The sequence below is a fragment of the Pinus tabuliformis genome, chromosome 2_2 (genome assembly GCF_031772625.1).
Source record: "Pinus tabuliformis cultivar Carrire ecotype Pingquan chromosome 2_2, CPIR1, whole genome shotgun sequence".
Taxonomy (NCBI): Eukaryota; Viridiplantae; Streptophyta; class Pinopsida; order Pinales; family Pinaceae; genus Pinus; species Pinus tabuliformis.
The window spans coordinates 485,773,400-485,794,660 of NC_142300.1; positions in this window are offsets into that span (position 1 = coordinate 485,773,400).

Below are 21,261 nucleotides of genomic sequence, written 5' to 3' on the forward strand. Positions count from 1 at the left end.
GACAACTTTTACTTGGATTTACAAAAATCCCTGCTGGATTGTTTCAAAATATAGCCGGAACTTCGAGGGCACCTAAAATTATAAAGTTTAACAACTTTCACTTGGATTTACAAAAATATCTATCGAATTGGTTCAAAATATAGTCAGAATTTCCATAACTTTCAGGGAAAAAAAGCATAATCGCTAGACTACAGCAAAAAAGTTGAAAATGGAATTGAAAATGGAGAGGGCACCTAAAATTATAAAGTTTAACAACTTTCACTTGGATTTACAAAAATCCCTATCGAATTGGTTCAAAATATAGCCAGAATTTCCATAACTTTCAGGGCAAAAAAGCATAATCGTTAGACTACAACAAAAAAGTTGAAAATGGAATTGAAAATGGGAGGTGGCTAGAAGATATTGAGTGAGTGACATACATGTTGGTAGTTAGCAGAGTAAATGAATGAACCATTGAATGAAATTGTTATAAAAAAAAGGAGGTGTAGGAAAAAGGCATTAGAATTTTGTGATAAAATCAACTGTAGTTTATTGATAGATCTGAGCATATCGAGAGCATGGTATCTTCATCCAAATCACATGCCCAAATTATGTTGAAAGAATAGAAGCTAATATGCATGTAGTGGAAGTTCATGAGAAAATTGACACTGTGGAGTTATTAGAGAAAGTAGGGATCATGAATTTTCACGAATTTTACATTATGGATGCAGCATACATTCCATAACTATTACACCATTACCATGCTTCAACAATCACTAAGCTATCAAATTTTTGTTTTAAGTCAAATTTCCAACATATCCCTAATGTCCTTTGGTAGTTAAGTTTCATCCTTGATAAGATGGTCACATGGAAGTTGTAGAGAGCATGAGGAGCATTTTTTCTCTGAAAAGTCGTGCAAGAGTTTCAATTCTTTAAATTTAAAAACCCATAGAACATTCTAAAAGCATTGAGAAGCTTTGGAATGCCATGGAAAATAACCTCTTGAAGGCACCGATGACTAGGTTGAGGAAGATGGTAGCACAACTTTAGCACAAATTTCACTTCAATACAGCAAGTTGAAGTGTGCTTTGACCTCGATAATGTGCAAGCCCATGCTTCCTACGCCTTCAACTACTATTATGTTAAGAATGGGATGTTGCCTAACACTGTGATTTTGTCAGGAGTGAAACTCTTATTATGCAAGTTAATCCATATGAGTAACACTTTGACTTTGTCGGGAGTGCAACTCTTATTATGCAAGTTAATCCATATGAGTTTTAAATATATTTAAGTCTCGTCGCATTAATAATATCTTTATTACTAATAAAATATGTTTGTTGTAATTTAGTATTGCACAGATCTCCCTTTAAGTTGCAAGCTTTGGAAATCTCTTACACAAATAGATGCAACTTATTTTTTAAATTTGCTTTCTTTATTTTTTGTTCTCAAGAAGCCTCTGCTACAAATTTCTCATCATTATTAACCAACGTAACTTGCTTCAACCTTAACCAAGGACAAATTTTTTAATTAACATTTATAATAATTTATAGTTTGAGTAGTAGTAGGAATAATTGTCCAGCTAAAATACACATGATCTCATTACTAATAAGTTAAGTTTGGAGAGTTATTAAGCCTAAAGTTTTGTGAGGCCAATTCTAAAATCAGTGCAAAGGAGCCAGAGTGTTGTTATTAGTTTAACATATACAAGATCTAACATTAGGAAAAAAAATATTTTTAAAATTTTGAGGATAGTTATGAAAAACAAGGTTAAAAATGATATTTGTTTATGTATGACTGACCACCTGGTACAATCCCAAAAATTAAAAAATGTCATGTGAATGATGTAGTGGGAATGATGTACTCTAGTCTCATTGTTTTTCACTAAGGAGAAGGAAAATAAATAAGGTGGATTATAGCTGATTTGTTTAGATGTAGTAATTTTTTTTACAGTACTCATTCGTTGTCCAGTTTAGGATTTCCACTCTTGATAATACATTATTCACCAATACTCCTATGTAAAACTTTATAAAATATTAAAACATTTTTAATACATTATGTTGGTTTTACTATAAATTTGGACCCCACATCGATTCCATGTGATTATGATGTTGGAGAGGACAGGGAGCCTAGATGATAAGTCAACTCCGGAGTCCTTGAAATGGAAATTTCTTCTTGGGAAACTTTCCTGTTGGCATTGGTGAAAAAAATCCATTTGTTTTTACTGAAATTGCAACATTTAAATGCTTTGATAGAAATCCAAATTGAGAATATTGAAATAGGAGCAGATTGATTGCAATAATGGCAAGCCAGGTCAGAGTAAAATATATTTTTAGATTTGTCCATAATTTTTGTATCTTGTGTTTTGGAGAAGAAATGATAAGTGGAATATCGTTGATTTGGGAGTTGTGGATCCCATCAATAAGCGAGTAAAATCATCTCATCAATATGTGAGGAAAAAGGACTTCATGATTCAATAAATTCTGTTATGGTCATGTTATTTTTTTCTTATGATAAATTTGTGAAAAACTTAAACATAATTATGTTATTGAAAGATACTTTTTTAATTCAACTGTTATTGGTGAAGGGTCAATTTATTATCAGAATCCAAGGGTAAGAAAAATCAATTTTAGAACATCTTTCGATTTTTATTAATTAAATATTATGGAATATTACTTTATTTTCATCCTTTTATTAATTGAATATCACTTTATTCTCAACCAATTCACAAAATACAAAAACAATAAGCCAATCCTTGGGTTAGTGATCCTATGTCACAGGGTTCGCCGAACTTGAACCTTGGGTTCGAAATTCGGAGAACCTAAAAAATTTGAAATTCATTCAGGTTTGAATTCGTTCAGGTTTGACGAACCTGAAAGTCAAACCTGAACGAACTCGAACCTGAAGCGAACTTGAAACCGAATTTAATCGAATTCAGATTTTTTTTTGTTGGGCTTTGACTTAGGGTTGGCAGTTTCGTTTTCGACAAGCATGTTCTCGCCAAAAAAATCTTTTATAAACCATGCTGCGTTAAGGATTTAACACAACTTGGAATTGAGTATCAAGTCTCGACTATAGAGTGTGGGCGTGTGAGTTCTGAGTGAGTGAGTTCTAAGTGAGATCAGTGTGAAGTTTATCAACCAGTTGAGGAGATTGTGCACATGACTGAGGCATTGGATTCTAGAGAATTGGTTGCTGAGACGCTTTTTCAGCCCTTGGCCCTTAAGAGTCAAGCCCGTGCCACTGTGTCGGCCCTCGGCCCTCAAGAGTCAAGCCTGTGTCGCTGTCTCGACCCTTGGTGTAAGGCCTCCGAGCTGCGGTGCGACGGGCGCCGGGCGAGGTCGTGCACGCGGGCGCGGGCGGGCGCGCGGGCGCGCTGAACGGCGGATGTGCGACGAAGTTGCGACGGGCTGCGGAAATAATGCGACATTATGTGCGACGTTATGGAGAACACTTATGTGACTAAGTGTGAGCATGGAGATTTATATGCGATGTTAGAACGAATGCTAGCCGACTTATGAATGAAGGCTTATGGGCATACGATGGTGGTTTTGGGGGTCGGCCATGGGGCTGCACACCCCCATGTAAACCCACATTGAGAAGCCTATATAAAGTGGAGCATGGAGGCTCATAAAACAACAAGACATTCGCTCTCACATCTTCGCATAAGGCAAAGAACAGGTGCGCAGTTAAGAGGGGACTGCGCATATCTCATGCGCATTGTTCCAAGAGGATTGCATGCTTGGTGGAGTCTTGAAATAAGTGCGAAGGTTGGGCTAGTGTGCCTGGGGTGAATTCTAGTGTACGGTTTTGTGTAGGACTTGGCTAAGGGATCTTGGGTGGCTCGGGTGAGCACCTCCCTTCGTGCAAGGGTGCACATGTATGTAAAAGGCAGGTTGCCTATCTATTGTAAAATTTGGTTAAGTGTGAGACTTGGTTCGGCCAAGACACACTGTTGTATTCTAAGCTGATATTCTTAATAAAATTGTCGGGCAGACTCACATTACGGGGAGTTGCCCCTCCCCTTTATACTTGTTTGCAATTGTTGTTCTCGGTTAATTGCATGATGATAATGAATGAGTATGGGCTTCATTAAGTATAAAGGATAATTGCTTTTACTTAGTTGCGAAACACAAGCTAAGTATGTTAATGTGAAAGTAGGCGTAGTCCACGAATGTTAGTATTGGTGAAAAGAACGCGTTCGGTGGTGCTGCACCTCGCTATAAGCGGTTGGAAGACTACCGCAGGTGTAGGGGCGTGACACTTGGCCCTCAAGAGTCAAGTCTGCGGTTGTGAAATGTTGAGGGCCCTCAAGAGTCAAGGTCAGTGAGGAAAATTCACTTGGCGTTAGTTAAAAATTTTAGTTTATTTATATATATATAACTTCAAATTATAGTGATTAAATTCTATTACTATTATAATAATATAATTAATTATATAAAATTATATTTAATTAAAAATAAAATTAATTTTCTACTCATTAAAATAAATAAAATATAAAAATAAAATTAATCAATTTCAATTTGGGACATTGAAAAAATTACTCAAATAAATACAATTTATTATAAATTTAAAAATTAAAAATAATAATAAAATAAACTTCCAATTAAAAACATTTTCAAAACACATAATACCCTCATGTTTAATTAATTAAAAAAAACAGAGGAAACAGAGGAGGAGAGACGTCTCCAAAAAAACAAAGCCTTCATTTGCAAAACATCGTATGCGTATAATTACAAAATTATGCGCTGTACTTGATATAAATGCATTAAAAAACAATGAAATAGGTTCCGGATTTAATTTAAAAATTTGATATCCGAATTCCTAATTTAAGGGTAAAACTAATGAAGAACCGGTTAAGCGTGCATAGGAAACCACAGATGAATTAAAGCGAAAACATGTTCAATAGATTAATGAATGTCATGGAAGATAACCGATTGGAGTTAAACTAACACAGGTGGCCTTAAATGAAAATGATAATTTAATACGCAGGATGCAGAAGGGTTAATCAAAATGAAAAGATAATTTGATACGCAGGATGCATAAGGGTTAATCCAAAGGAGAAATTTAATATAACATAGTTAAACTGTGTTAATGAAAACTAAAGTAAAAATATCGAGAAGGAAAGCAATCTATTAGTACCCAGAGTGGCAGATTGGAGTAGGGTTTGAAAGCGGCAACAATAGCCAGAAGAGAGCAAAGCCCACGTCCCCAGGTGAAGGTGAAAGGGCACGATGCAGAAGGGTTAATTAAAGGAAGGAACAACTCACGTCCCCATGTGAAGGTGAAAGAGCATGAGGCCCAGAGATCCTACTGATATACCAGTTGGGGAGAAAGAGGATAAGGAGGGATTGGATAGCAACTGGAGTAATTTAATATATGGTTTGCCTGCGAATTTTCACAGCAGTTGGCAGTGTGTAGATCCGGACTCGTTTTTGTTGGGTTATGGACTCAACAAAACCCTTTGATTCGGCTCTGAGAAAGGTTTGTATCGTCGCATATTGGGGCGCTCTAAAACCCATCAAGGTAGTGGTGATGCGAGGAATGTTACAGAAAAGAAGCCCAACAAGAAGACGGAGAAAGAAATGAGAGAGATGCCGAGATTGAGATTGATTACCCAACTGGAAATTCAAGTACTCTTGATAAGTGGAGAATGGCAAAGAGATTCGAAAGACCAAAGAAGTTCACGCAAATTTTATAAGTGGACAAGGAGACCAAAAGGGCCAAGAAAACGGAAAAGTGATATGCAATCCAATTTAATGAACAAGAGGGCACGGCAATGTGCCTTGTAATATTTACAGGGGGAGTTCAGAACCCACCATTCGAAGTTGGGGGCTGAGGATCTTGAATCAGTAACCTCAACCTTACGAACAAGGAGAAGCCTGAATCTAAGGAAATTGATGGAGATGCTAATCTTTCTGAGGATGAGGCTACGAATGCCCAGTCAATAAGGTTCTTCAGGCAGAGCAGAGAAGAACATGCGATTAAAGTTAGGGCGGAAACAAAGGAATGAACTAGAGAGATTAACTGATAGACATGGTGTAAATAGGCCAATTAAATTAATCAAGAAATCACTCACTAAATTAGGGCTAATCTATTGGGAAAGTGCCAGAATCATTCGTAATGGAGGCGAGTTAAACGAAAAGTTTGATTTAATAATCATGAGGCAACAGGGTTAATGAAAAAGTAAATATGTTCAATATATAAAAATTATTTACAAGACGAGAACCAGAGCCATCTCTGCTTGTACATTAAAGCAGGGTTTGAATATTATCAGCCAGAAATAAAAGAGATCTCAATGACACTTGCTATCTTCATTTTCTTCATCAAAGTTTCAATATAATAAAATAAATATATAAATAAATAAATAAAATGAAACAATAATATCACGTACTTGAAATTATAATTTTTTAAATAATTTCATAGCACTCCATAAACATCGAGAAAGGTTTTAAAATTCTTTCTTAAAAGTAATTTTATCTTGAGAAATGGTAGATATATAATTTCTTCATAACAAAATGTACCTTGATAGGAAAGGTTTTAATTTTTTTTATAATTTTTTAAAATTCTTTCCTAAAAGTAATTTATCTTGAGAAATGGTAAATACATAATTTCTTCATAACAAAATGTACTTTATACCTTGATAGGAAAGGTTTTAATTTTTTTTATTTTTTTTAATTTTTTAAAATACAGAATATTTTGATAGAAATAACAATAAAATAAATGAAATATTATTTATTAGCACCTGCTAAATATAGGGAAAAAATGGAGTTGTTCACTTCGATCTGTCAAAAAAATGGAGTTGTTCACTTCGATCTGTCAAGCCTGAGGCTGTCCGGCTGATTAGAAATATCTAACTGGTTGGCTGGTAAGGGCGGATGGTCTAGCTGGCTGGCTGGGCATCACACCGACTTTTTATTATCCGAGCACTTTATCCGAAACGTTATTAACCCTTATAGAATTGTCATAACTGGAAAGAAATGTCAAAAGCTAAGCGTACAATAAAGAAAGGGAAGAGAAAGGCTTTCCCCTACCCGGCCTGGCTGGATGCTATCAATACCCCTCCATTCCTACCCCGCCATTTAAGGCGGCAAATAATATTTAATTGATATTAATGATTTTAGGAAAACCAAAATGAATAAAATCTTTTTAATAAAAAATACGTTATATTGTTTAATAATTATTAAATTAAAATTCATAATTTTTTTTTTTGAGAAATTTTATAGTTAAAAATAATTATTTCATTTTATAAAAAGTAATTGAGATGTTTAATGTCAAGATGATGCTGTTTTAAAATAAAAGAGGAATATTATAATATATATATATATATATATATATATTTTGAAGTATAATGTATTGATTATTTAATTGAGGAAATTAATACATAATATAAAATTAAATAATTGAGAAAAAAATAATTTTAATTTTTTTTGGATTTATTCTAGATAAGGCCGAAAAATAATTGTTATTTTAAGCATTTAAATTTAATTCTCACAAATAATATGTTAAAATTATAACTAATACATTGTTATAATAATTTGAAATCTTACTTAACTATAATTTTCCCCAAATCTCTAATCCTCTTCTCCCGCGCACATATATATATATAAACTTACTTTATATTAATAATTTTTTCTAAAAAAATATATAAAAATAATAATAATACACAATAATCTATAATATAAAATGGCATTTATAAAACCAAATAATAATAATAAAACTCCATTACCAACATTGATATACTAAATTATATAAAATTATATTTCATTCAAAATAAAGCTATTTTTTCATTTACAAAAAATTATAACAAAATATATAATCAATGGTAATTTAGCACCTTCAAAAAACTATTTAAATAATTTTTATCATAATTTAAAATACTAAAATAATAATCAAATGAATTTACAACTAAAACAAATTTCAAAACACATAGGACTTTAAACATTCACTAATTAAAAGGAAACATAGGACTTTAAACATTCACTAACTAAAAGAAAACAAACAAAAAAGCACAAAATAAATCATTCATATGGACACAATTTAAGTTCAAAAACATCATTATATGCACATTTACAAAGTTATAAACTAGGCATGGTATAAATGCAATTAACCGTAAATGAAATATGTTGCATTTCAAAAGATTTAATTTAAAAATTTAACACCTGAATTCAAATGCCAGGACAGGGTTGGGTCAAACTAATGAAGAGCGGGTTAAGCGTGCGAGGGAAACCATATATGGATTAAATAAGAAACATGTCCATTAAATTAATCTCATCGAAGATAACCGATGGGAGTGAAATTAAATGAAAAAAATAATTTAATACTCACGATGCAGAAAGGTTAATGAAAGGATAAATTTAAAATAAACATGGTTAAACGATGTTAATGAAAAACTAAAGTTAAAATGCCTCGAAGAGGCAAGCCAATCTGTGAGTATCCATAATGGTAGATTGAAGTAGGGTTTGAAAAGCGGCAACAGTAGCCAGAACAGAGCAGAGCCGAAGGTGAAAGAGCATCCAGTGATATGTCAGTGGAGGAGAAAGAGGACAATGAGGGATTAGTAGTCTAATATATGGTCGGCCAATGAAGTCTAACGGCAGTTGGCGGTGTGCAGATTCGAACTCGTCTCTGTTGGGTCATGAATTCGACTCCAAACAGTGCCGAGAATGGTTTGTTGGGTCGCATAATGGGCCACTCTACAACCCATCAATGTTGTGGCGATGCTCATCAATGGTTTGTTGGGCCACTCTACAACGTCAAGCTTCCCAGCAATGGTTCCCAACTTCCAAAATGCATCAACGAGAAGCCTGAATCTAAGGGAAGAAACCTGAATCAGGATGAGGCTAGGAAGGCCCGGTACAATTGCACCACTGTCAATAAGGTTCTTCAGGCAAAGCAGAACAGAGCAGAACATGCGATTAAACTTATGGAGGAAACAAAGGAATGAACCAGAGGGATTAACTGATAGACATGGGTAAACAAGCGAATTAAATTAATGAAAAAATAGGCTGACTAAATTAGGGTTATTCTATTGGGTTAAGAAGAGAACCAGAGCCAGAGCTATCTCTGTATACCATGCTTAAAGCAGGGTTTCAACATTATCAACGAGAAATTGAAGAGATCTCTAATGGAAATTGCGATCTTCATCACTCTAAAGAAATTTCAATATAACCAGAAAAAAGAAATTAGATAATAAAGAAATTGCTTCTCATACCAGACATCAGATGAAGTGAGATTATCATGTACCTGAAGTAAAAAACCCTCAAACAACTCCAGGGGAGAGCCAAATCCAGCTACCCTTCCTTTGAAGTTGTTTTTGAAATCTGGTTAAAACTACTGTCAAGAAGAGAGCCAGAGCCATCTCTGCATACGTGGAGTTCGACATTATAGCAAGGTTCGGACATTATCAACAAGAAGAAATAGAAGAGATCTCAAATGGCAGTTGCTATCCTCATCAATCTTGAAAAAAAAATTCAATATAACAAAAAAATGAAACAAAGAAATTAGATAGCAAAGAAATTGCTTCTCACACCAGAGATCAGATGAAATAATAAGATCAAATACCTGGAGGATGAACCAAATCCAGCTACTCGTCCCTTCCCTTGAAGTTGTTTTTTCAGCGAATGGTACCAATCCAATTGCCTCCTCTTCCTCTATCGCATAACCCCGCGACTCAAACACAGACAGACACACAAACGCCAAACCACCAAACACACAGACTGAGACTCGAACACCAAACCACACACGGACTGAGACAGCCAACCTAACAGGCATACGAGGCCATGGATAGAGGAGGGAGGAGCAGCAATATGTTGAAATTGTGTGAGATTTGAGGTATGTTTATACACTCCCTTTCAACGGCTAGTTGAACCACAATTACCAAATTATTTAAAAATGCACTCTGCTTTCGGTTTATCCTTTTTCAGTTTAAATTCGTGCTTTTAACTTTTTCAATACTTTTCCTTTATTGGCTTTTTAATTTAACTTCGATTTTAACAATTAATCATTCATTCTGTTCTCTGCGTTGTGTGTCGAGACTCGAGACTGAGACTCTGGCAGAGAGGTCGCTGAAGTGGAAATCAGTTGAAGCAGGTCGAAAATTTGAATTTGGATATTTTTTTCCTTTAATTTAATTAAAATTGATTGAATATAAAATTTAAATTTGCTTTTTGTTTTGAGCTTTCACAACATGGATGGATGGATAGCTGACGTTTGGAAATTTGCAAAATAGATTTAGAAAGTAATAAGAAGTTAATAATAAAATAAAATTGAAATTATAAAGGTTAATAAATTTACAAAATAATTTTTAATTGAATGGAAATGAATTTGTTAGTTAATTTTAAATATAATTTTTTTTAAATTAATGAAAGTAAGTACTTACTTTCTTTCGGTTAGGTAAAATGGTATATATTCTTTTCAGTGTAAATATATATGAGTTATAGGTATATCTAAATAGTATAATAACATAAAATATAAAATATCAAGTTGAGTAAGAAAATTTATAAAATTTTAAATTTTTTTGGTACATGATAAAGATTAATTGTATCATATTAATGATATCACTTTTTTTTTTTAAATATGTTTTTTGTTTTTTAAAATGTTTTTTTGCACATGACAAAGATTAATGGTATGAATACTAATGATATCCCTTCTTTTTTGATGTGTTTGTTTTTTAAAATGTAACTTTAAAGTTTAGGAGAACTATTTAACATGTTTTTCAAATATGTAATTTTATGTTCCATAATAGTGTTACATTGATTTTCGGAAATTTGGAAATTAAGATAATGGTTGCTTAAGTTTACATAAATTTCACTTTCATGTTATTTCAACTAAGTAATACTAGATACCAATTAACTTTATAAATTACAAGTTGATTTTCTTCACTATTATTTCATGGAAAATTCACAAGTTATCTTTTTGTATTTTTTTCAAATATCTTAATTTTTTTTTTTGTATTTTTTTCAAATATCTTATTTTTTTTCTAACCTATCTCTTATTAAGTCATTATTATTTAATTAATTTTTAAATATTTATATTTTTTGAATATATAAATTAGTTTTTAGCTACACTATATATATTGTCACAAAATTCTAAATAAACATCCCATTTCCCCACATATACATATATATAATTAATTTGAATGAACACTTATATTTTTACTGTCTAGATTTTAGCATAAGTTGATTTTTTTTGGTTAAATTTCTTTTCATAGGTTTATATTACTTTTTTTCGTTAATAATTATAATTAAAAAATTAATGAATCTCTCTAGTATTACATTTAATGCTTATTTCTGCTTAATATGACTATTGATTGGAACTCTCACTTTTAGCTTATAAAAATGTTTTGGTTTTTGTGGTTTTCAATTTATGAGGAAAGAACTGAGCAACCTTGTGGTAAAAGAAGTTTCATATTAGTAACTTAATTTTAATAATTTTATGTCAGCTCTTGTTGCATATTAATTTATTCCTAATTATTTTTAAGTGATATATTATTTATTTCTTATTCTCTTATTGTATTGTTATATTTTTTCTTAATTATTTTTTAATATATTGTCATTTTTTATTATATTATTATTTTGTTCATAATTATTTTTTCTTATTATATTTCCAAGTCATTTGTAGGACATATATTGTTTTTTGTTCGACATGTTTTCTTATTCAGTGAGCTTTATGGTTCCTCACATTTATAATGATGCTCAAATTTGTAACTAAACCTCGGTGAGAAGGATAAAAACCATTCCTCCCAACCCTTCATGGCATGTGAGAATTTTCATAAGGAATATCATGAGATGGGCAATTAGATTTGCATTAAAAGAGAAATGGCAGCCCCCTCTAGCTAGAAGGAGCACGATACACGTCACCATGCACTTACTGCTATTGATGGCTTGACAATCAATGAAGTTAATGAGTTTTGTTGGTCTGGTGTGACAATTGTACTTCGTTCAGGGGAGTATTACTACACCCACATAAGAATGGAAAGAATAATAGTCATGAATGATATAGAGCACATGATTATGGATAATGGCTTGCAGGAAAGTTGGAAGATAGAAACAAGGGCCTTCCTCAAGAATCATATTATTCTACATGTTTGCACACCTCGACTTTTATGAGCTAGTTTTTGTTGGCATTGTAAGTGATTCATTCTTAGCCAGTTATATTTTAAACATCATTATAAGTTCAAAGATGTGGATTTTAAAGTGATAAGTGACTCCAGTTTTTTCTAGTCTCTTTTAGTCTATCCCTACCTTCTCTAGATCACCTTTTCATCCATTCCTAGTTATATTTGCCTTACTTTAGTTCATTCCAGGCACACATGAAGCTGAAATATTTGAGTGAATTGCTCCTTGGTTTAGTGATATTCAATGACTTGATATTTCAATCTCTGGAAGGGCTATAGAAATATTCAATAGTAGCAAGCGACCAATCAATTATGGATAATCAAGTGAACAAGGTAATCATCATAGTGTTCCAAGGGTGATCTTCACAAGATGAAAAGCTTAGGACATACTACCTCAAATTATATTCTTCATATTTGAGCCACAAAGGTATTTCAACTAATAAAATTAGATCTTCAAAGATTGACACAATATAAGGGTGTGATCAACTTGAACCCCATATGATGCTTCTGTCGTTTATCTTCATCCTCAGGATTGTGCCATTTATATTTATATCATATACCAGTAGCTACAGGGTTTACTGTGTTAAAGACTTAACCTTGTCAATTTTACTTCTATGCAAGGTTCTTGTCAATTTATGACCCAGATCGAAGGAGATATATCATAGATACTGATTTCAAGGCACTAAGATAAGGTCGTATTACAGGAGCAAGCTATCTCTGGCTAGATTATATTTCAGACTACTTGAAATAATAATCACAAGTGCAAGCTTGATTAGTACGAAGTTAATGAAATCTAAATTATGTTATACTACAAGGTTACAACAGTACAAATATGTTATAGATGAGAATTGTAGTCACTATCATGGGATTTGTAGAGTATCAATTTCCATGTGTCATATCTTATCCATCATATCATGGCCAATATGGAGTTTGAACTTACTATTTTACATATCCAGGTGTTGTGTAGACATAATGAGTCATTGTCATGCAACTGGAGAGATCTGTAGTGATTCTTATGAACACCAGGTAGGCCAGAGTTTATAGAATGCAAATCATAAAATCTGAGTCATAGAAACAATGCAGGTCGAGGATCTTAAAGGGCCGAAACACTTCTGTAATGATGAACCGAAATAATGCCAATTATTGAGAGGGTTTGATGGAAAATTGTTACAACCTTCTTTATTTTCTCCTGTACCCCTACCTAATTGTGGCCTTCCTCCAAACACCTATGTTCCAATTTGTTGATGGTTTGGACTATTATTCAAACAAAAGATAAGAGTCACAGTCTCCCATCCAAGAGATCCAAGGCCTGTGGCCTCTTGCCAGCATTTCAGCCTCCTGTCCAAGGCTGTCAAGGTCTACGACCTACTTGTAACACATAGCTAGGGCTATGGCCTATTGTAGGAGAGAAAATCCAACTATGACAAGCCCAAACATCATGCAGAACCCACTCTTGGATGCATCTTCCTCCTTGTTGCAGTTTGGACCTATGAGAGATTACAAAGCAGTCCCAAACACATGGAAGAGTGCTTGACCTAGTTGCGCTCTAGCCTAGGCATATGTGGCCTAGAGACAAGGATTTTACACCCTCCAAACTGCTTACCAATAATTTGTTGTAGTAGCCCTCTTTCCATGGCTTGTAATACAGATGCAACACACCAAATGGCACAGAAAAATACCCAATGAGCATACCTCTGACTGTGGCCCTATCCAATGAGAAACTCACTCTCATAATCAAGAGTTAAACTTCCCAGAAAATCCTCTGGCCTCCACCCATGGTGCCTCAGACCTGTGACTCTCTCCCAAGGAAATTGCACCCTAAATAGAGATAAACATTTTCATAAACTTGACTTTTGACACCTATGTCATTTCCTTAGATGTCCACCTTTTTCAGAGGCGTGGATGATGCACTTGGATGTGTCAAAATGTGGTGAGAGGACACCTCTATATATATAATTCGATGGATGGGACGTGACCATTAGGCTTGATGAGTCGACATAAGGATGAGGCCGACCTTATAAATTTACTTCAGAGAACATAAATTCAAAAACCCATTTTCCTTATCCAAATTTGGCCATCTTTAGATTGATTTTGGTCTTATCGAAGAGAGGAATTTAATGTTACAATAATCTTTCCCATAGGAGCTGTCCAAAGTGGAATTTGGTCCTATTTGCCAATTTTAACAAACCAACATGATGGAGTGTAGATAGATTAACCCTCCAATTGTGCAAGGAAATTTTGGGTTGACAGACTTACCTTTTATAGGACCTAGTTCATTCTAACAAACAAGAAATGCTTGGGAATTAGTGCCCTGTGTCATTTTCAAAAGCTGCAATGGATTATGAGTTCTCTGGCAATGTTATCGAGGCAACTGTTACAAAAATAACAAAAGATTATCCTTGGTCATTTCACAGAGATTGTTTTCCTTTAGAAATAGAGAGAGATTGTTTTTACAGTACCTTCTTTTTTTTGTGACATGTAAGTAGATATTGAGAGTAATATAGAATAGGAAAACAAATTGGTCAACTTGTGATAAAGGTGAGTAACTGCTTGGACACCAACTTCTAACCCTACCATATTCTTCTAACAACACTGGATCAAGAAATATCCAAGGCTTCAACTACACTGATTATGTCATAGAAGTTGGAAAAACTAGAGATGCCATTGATGTATAACTGTTAACATTCTGAAGATGATAGCACGTGTGTCTTTCAAGTTTCATCACCAATCATAGTGCAAACAACAAATTTTACCACTAATATAGTTCCTCAGTCATGGATATCAATCAAGCCTAGTTAGCCTTACTTGCTTGGTAAGGAGATGAGGCTTCATGTTTTCCATCCTGTTTTCCCCAAAGAAAGTTATTCTGCCAGTTTAAATTATTCATTACTTTCCCCTTTTACAAGCAAACACTTGGAAAAAAAAGGATTTCACACCTGGGAGTGTTTTGTAGGATAAAGGGAAAGGTAGTGGGCATCCTAGTAGTAGTTGCATTGGTCTTATCATCATTACACCACTTTTCATATGGGTCTTCACAATAGAGAATCACCATTACACTTTGTTGATTTATAAGCAATGATTTGGGTGAGTGACTTGGTGCAAAGTCACTACGATATATGTTATTTATGGATCAAGAAATGTCAAAAGATTTTCCTTGTATGGATCATACTAGAATAATTGAATTGTTTCAGAGATGTGGGAATGATGACCTTATATTGTTTGACCTATCAGAGATAGTAGACCAATGCCAAGCAAAGAAATTACACATTATATATGATAAGTGGGATCACCCATGACAATCTTTACTTCAACCTAATCTAGGTGAATTTGAGGGCCTGCTCTCATAATTACTTTTGAAGAGACTGTGCTAAGTATGGGGGAAATATGCATTCTACATCTTAATCCTCCATGGAAACTTTGAGGTCAAACCCTTAGCTATGGCTCAGGCTTATTGAGTTGTTACCTACTATGTGACCTTCCATTGATAGTTTCTAATGGATTTATTTATTTATTTGATCCTTTGAATTTGGTCCTTAATACGTCTTTGAACCCTGGTCATTTTATACCTTCAAGATCACCAAGTGCAAAAATTTATTATTTACAAGGTGAAAATTTGCTTGGGAGGTTACAAGATCAATTTCTTCCACTTTCTGTTAGCAAAAACCTTTCTTTTGGCTCATCTAATTCTACAATTATTTGTATGCCTTTGAAGTATAACTCTACAAAAGGCACTGTTGAAAGTGGTGATTAGAGAATCAAATGATTATTTAACAAATTTAAATATCATGGTTTTGTTGTATTGTTGGTTTTTATGTCAGTTGAACAGGGGTTATTGTCAACTCGGGAAACAGGATTATCATTTCCATGCCAGAAATATGTTGTCTCTATGGGTCCCACATTTTCCTTTCTAAGGAGTCTATTTCCAGAAAAAAAGTGGAGAAAATTTCAAATATCAAATCTATTTAGTAGCTCAAGTGTTGCGACAAAATTGCATACTATAGATGTATGCATAGTTGAAGATGGGAGCGAAATTACTGACAAATGGCTTGTTGCCATTGCCCTTGGCTCTGGACAAACAAGTGTGGCATTGGACAGGAGGTATATGTCTTACAACTTGGCTCAAATTGCTGGTGTTGCTACAAATGTGTCCCAGAATGGAAAAACTACAAGGGTTTGTGTAGATAATTGCATCTTATCCCCCCTTCCATTGAATTTCTCAGTTAGCATGCTAGTGACGATCATTGTATGTTTTCTTATATCCCACAATGCGGGGTGATATCTATTTGAAAATGAAGCCTTCGTAACTGCTTTAGAAAATAAACATGACACACACAATCAACTTATTGCCTCTTGGAATAAGGCATTGATGGCTTTTGTTCACGATTCCTATGCAGGATTAATGGTGGAATTTCAAAGACTTAGAAAGGATCCTTTAACTTCATGTGTGGACTTATCTGTTGCTCAAGTTGTGAGTGGGATCTTGCAAATCTCTACTGATAAAGTTTATTCATTTTGGCCAGGGGAAGCCTAAAATACTATCTCCTAATCAACTTCCATCTATTGAAGGTTTTATGAGTACTTCAAAAATTCCAGATGTTCAGTGGCAATGTCTGATAAACTGAGTTACAAGGCATTTTTACTCATGTCTTGTTGAACTACTTGTTTGGCAAAAATGTTGTTGTTTGCTTGTGTTTGTGCTATGCGTAAATCTAACACATGTTATATTTTCTTCACCTTGCAATGTTGTTATTGACAACATGCTTCTATTTTGGGTCGAAGAAATCTAGCATGCACGAGATTTTTTTCACTACAATGTGGTTCTTGGCAATATGCTTTTGTTTGTGCTAGAAGTAAATCTTACCATGTGCTAGATTTATTTTATCTAGAAATGTTATAATGTGTTTTTTTTCGTGTTAGAAGGAAATTTGGCATACATTAGATTCCTTTCACCCTTCTATAAGTTTATTGACAATTTGGTTGTATATGCGTTAGAAAGAAATCTAGTGTGCACTAGATTTCTTTCACATTGCAATGTTGTTGTTTGCAGTTCAATTGTTTGTGCTAGAAGGAAATCTAGTATGCGTCACATTTCCCTCACCTTACAATAATGTTATTGGCAATGTGCTTGTGATTTTGCTAAAAGGAAATCTAGTATGTGCTAGATTTATTTTTCCCTAGAATGTTGTTGGTAATATGTTTGTGTTCTTGCTATAGCAAAATCTAGTATGCGCTAGATTCTTTAGCCCTACAATGTTATGTGTTTGTGTTTGTGCTAGAAGGAAGTCTATCACACACTGGATTTATTTTGTCTTGCAATGGTGTTTTTGGCAATATTCTTGTTTGAGCTAGAAGTAAATCTGATATGTAGTATGTTTCTTTCACCCTACAATATTGTTATGTGCTTGTGTTTGCGAGAGAAAGAAATCTAGCATGTGTTAGATTTCATTCACCTTGCAATGTTGTTATTGGTGACATGTTTGTGTTTGATATATAAGTACAAATAGCATGTTAGATCTAATTCACCTTGCTATATTGTTATTTGAAATATGCTTATGTTTGTGATAGAAGAAAATATAGCATGAGATAAATTTATTTTACCCTACAGTATTGATGTTGGCAATATGTTTGTGTATGGTGGAGGGAATTCTAACATGCACTAAATTTATTTTGCAATGCACTATTGGTGTTAGAAACATACTTGTGTTTGTACTAGAATAAAATCTAGTAGACAATAGATTTCTTTCACAATGAAATATTGTTGTTGGCAACGTGCTTGTATTTGTGCTAGAATGAAATATAACTTGCATTGGATTTTGTTTTCAATGTAATATTGTTGAAAATGTACTTGTGTTTGTGCTAGAAGGAATTCTATCACCCGTTGGATTTCGTTTGCCCTACAATGTTATTGTTGGCAATGTGCTTGTGTTTATGCTATAAGTAAATCAAGCATATGCTAGATATCTTCCACCCTGCAATGTTGTTTTTGACAATGTGATTGTGTTTGTGCTAGAAGAAAATCTAGAATGTGTAAGATTTCTTTTACTTTACAATGTTTTTTTGAGTAATATGCTTCTATTTATGTTATAAGGAAATTTAGCGTGTGGTGGATTTCGTTCACCTTATAATATTGTTAATGGCAATGTGCTTGTGTTTGTGCTAGAAGGAAATCTAGCATGTGCTAGATTTATTTGACCATGCAATGTTGCTTCTAGCAATATGCTTATGTTTGTAGTAGAAGGAATGATATTGATTATTAGCTTTCATTTGAGGTCCAATGTTTCTATTTGAAATGGGTTTCTACTTGTGATAGAAGGAAAGCTAGCACATTATATTTCCTTCATAATGCAATGTTGTTATTAGAAATATGTTTGTTGTTATGCTAGAAGGAAGGTTATAATGTGTTAAATTCCCTTCATATTTCAGTTGAAAAATGTGTTTGTGTTTGTGATAGAACTAAATCTTGCATGCGTTAATTTTTTTCGCAATGCAAAATTATTGTTGGAAATGTGCTTGTATTTCTGTTAGAAGGAATTATAGAATGCACTAGATCTTTGTTTTTGTGCCAAAAGGAAAAATATCAAGATTTCACCCTCACCAAGGTTAGTGCTCCGATATTGTTCTTGGTAGTGCATTTGTGATTATGCAAGAAGGATACCTAGTGATTATTAACTTTCTTCTAGACACCATTACACGTATGCAACCAATGCTCTAGGAGTGACATTGTTTAAATAATCACAATTGTTAGAGTTATATCTTTTGATGTGCCTTTTTATTGAATTTGGAACAATTTATGAAGATCAATGACAGTGCAAAATAATCGTATATAAATATATATTATTGTTGACACTACATTTTTTCTTGAGTTGGAAGGAAAGATAACTGTATAGCTTTCCTTTTGACACAAACACAATAATCCAATCATAGTTATTTTATCCATGGAGAATAATGTGAGCTTTGTATAATTTTTAAGTTTATGAATAAATGTCTTATTGAGGTATACTATATTTTTCTTCCAATGCAATTTCTTTGCTTTTAGAATAAAAATGAGAATTACCTAGTATCTACAGTACCAAAACTTTTATTTGGAAGAAAACCTCTAATTTGGATTTCGATTATCAAGTTCAAACATCAAACATCTTCACTAAGTGAAATATAAATATAATTTCTCCTTCTCATGGGGATTTTAGACATCTTATGTAGCATCAATCTTGGAATTTCTTATATTTTCCAAAGGACCATGTTTTGGTTCTTCAACGTCTACAAATTTCTTTGGATCATTATTCATACACATGCATCAAGACTACAAGTGTCATTTCTAAAGTTAAATAGGAACTTCTTGGTTTGACATGAGGTTCTATTTTTCATTCTATGATACTATCTACATCTCTAATTGCTTGGTCTTCATATATATATATATATATATTGTGTAATTTTTATGTAAAGTAATTTTTGGTAGTAGGCACTAGATGGTGGGAAACAATGTCTCATTACATACAATATGACTACCATACTATTTAAATTATTGCATCTATATTACTTTTTTGTAAGTTGTGGTTTTGAAAAAAATATAAAGTCACACTTTACATGGTTAAACCTTTTAATTACATGTTACAATTTAATTTTTGTTACAAAATTGATACAAGCTACAATGGAAAATATAATTTTGGCAAAAGGGGACTATGTTGATTTCCTTATTAATCATCAGGTCATTGGGCTAGGAAGGGTCGAATCTGCAGAGTCTAGAACTTATTATGTCGGAGAGAGGGTTAATGCAGGTTATGTTACAATTTTGATAATTGGTGTCACTCAACCAAATTTGATTGATGAGGATGTTAATGAAGGGGACATACATCCATGGAAGATCATAGATTTGAGACACAACATAGGTAAATCAAAATATTGAGCCATGTGTTAAATATTATTGATAGCATAGTAAATCTTTTATTGAGTAAATACTAACCTTATTTACATTCATTTATAGGTGCAATTTTTTCTTCTACATTTTCTATTGGAGATAAGGTAGATCTTCTGCAACATGGATTGAAGTTGGGTGAGAGCTCCATATTCAATACAAAGCTTGGCATAAAGTACATAAAAATATGGTAAATAAAGGATGCATAGTGGTTAAAATTGAGACGGTGTTAAAACATGATGCTCCTCTACTGCATCCAACATGATTTGAGCATACATTAGGGGGTGCATTGGAATCTTATGAGATTTGGCCAGAATCAGATTTGGAGCCTCACTATCATGATCATGCCATAAATATTCCCCAAGATAGGTTTATATTCATATGTAAAAAGGTTTCTCTTACACATGAATGCATGGGAACAAGATGTGCATTTCCAAAGGAATGCTAGTTAATGTCTGTGAGGAGCACATTGTTGAGGCTGCAACACTAGGTGAAATGGAGTTTGGTGTTTTTTTGGAAGAGATAGATGGAAATTGTGAGATATAAAGAATTGGGGATAAGTCTATATATTGTTTGGTTATATGACCAATAAATAAGTTGGTGGACAACAAAGGTTTGATATCAAGAGTCAAGGAAAAGTTCAAGGAGCCACCCAAGGAAATTGTGATATGGAATGTTATAGAGGACACAAATCCCTTAAACAAATGGGATGGGTATCTTCGTAATGAAAAAGATAGAAACTCAATTGATATGCATGTAACAAGGCCATATAAAAGGATTAAACGAGTTATGGCTACAAAAGAAATTGCAAAATGTCAAACAAAAATAGATGAAGTGAAAGAAATTTGACTTTTGGCAGCAGGTGTATGTTGTAGAAAAGATTGTCTTCAACATGTGGATAGGAAGGCCATTGCAGGTGCTAGGAGGGGTATGAGGCAAATAAATAAAAATGGCATTAGGGAATTTGTCTTGAATTCACTCATGTCAAACACAGTCATGTGAAAGAGCTATGGCCATGGCCTACCACCTATTGCTAGAAATGTAAAGGACATGAGATTTAATGGGAATATTATTTGTAAGAAAGCCTGGTATAAGATACATACGATTCCTCAAAGCACATTCTATAACTACCAACAATATTTCCAACATGGATAGATCAAAGCTATTCATGGTAACACCAACACATGCAAATCACGAGCTCACACAAAGGCAACCATAGAAATATTGCACAAAATTGTAATGGATAATTCAGAAT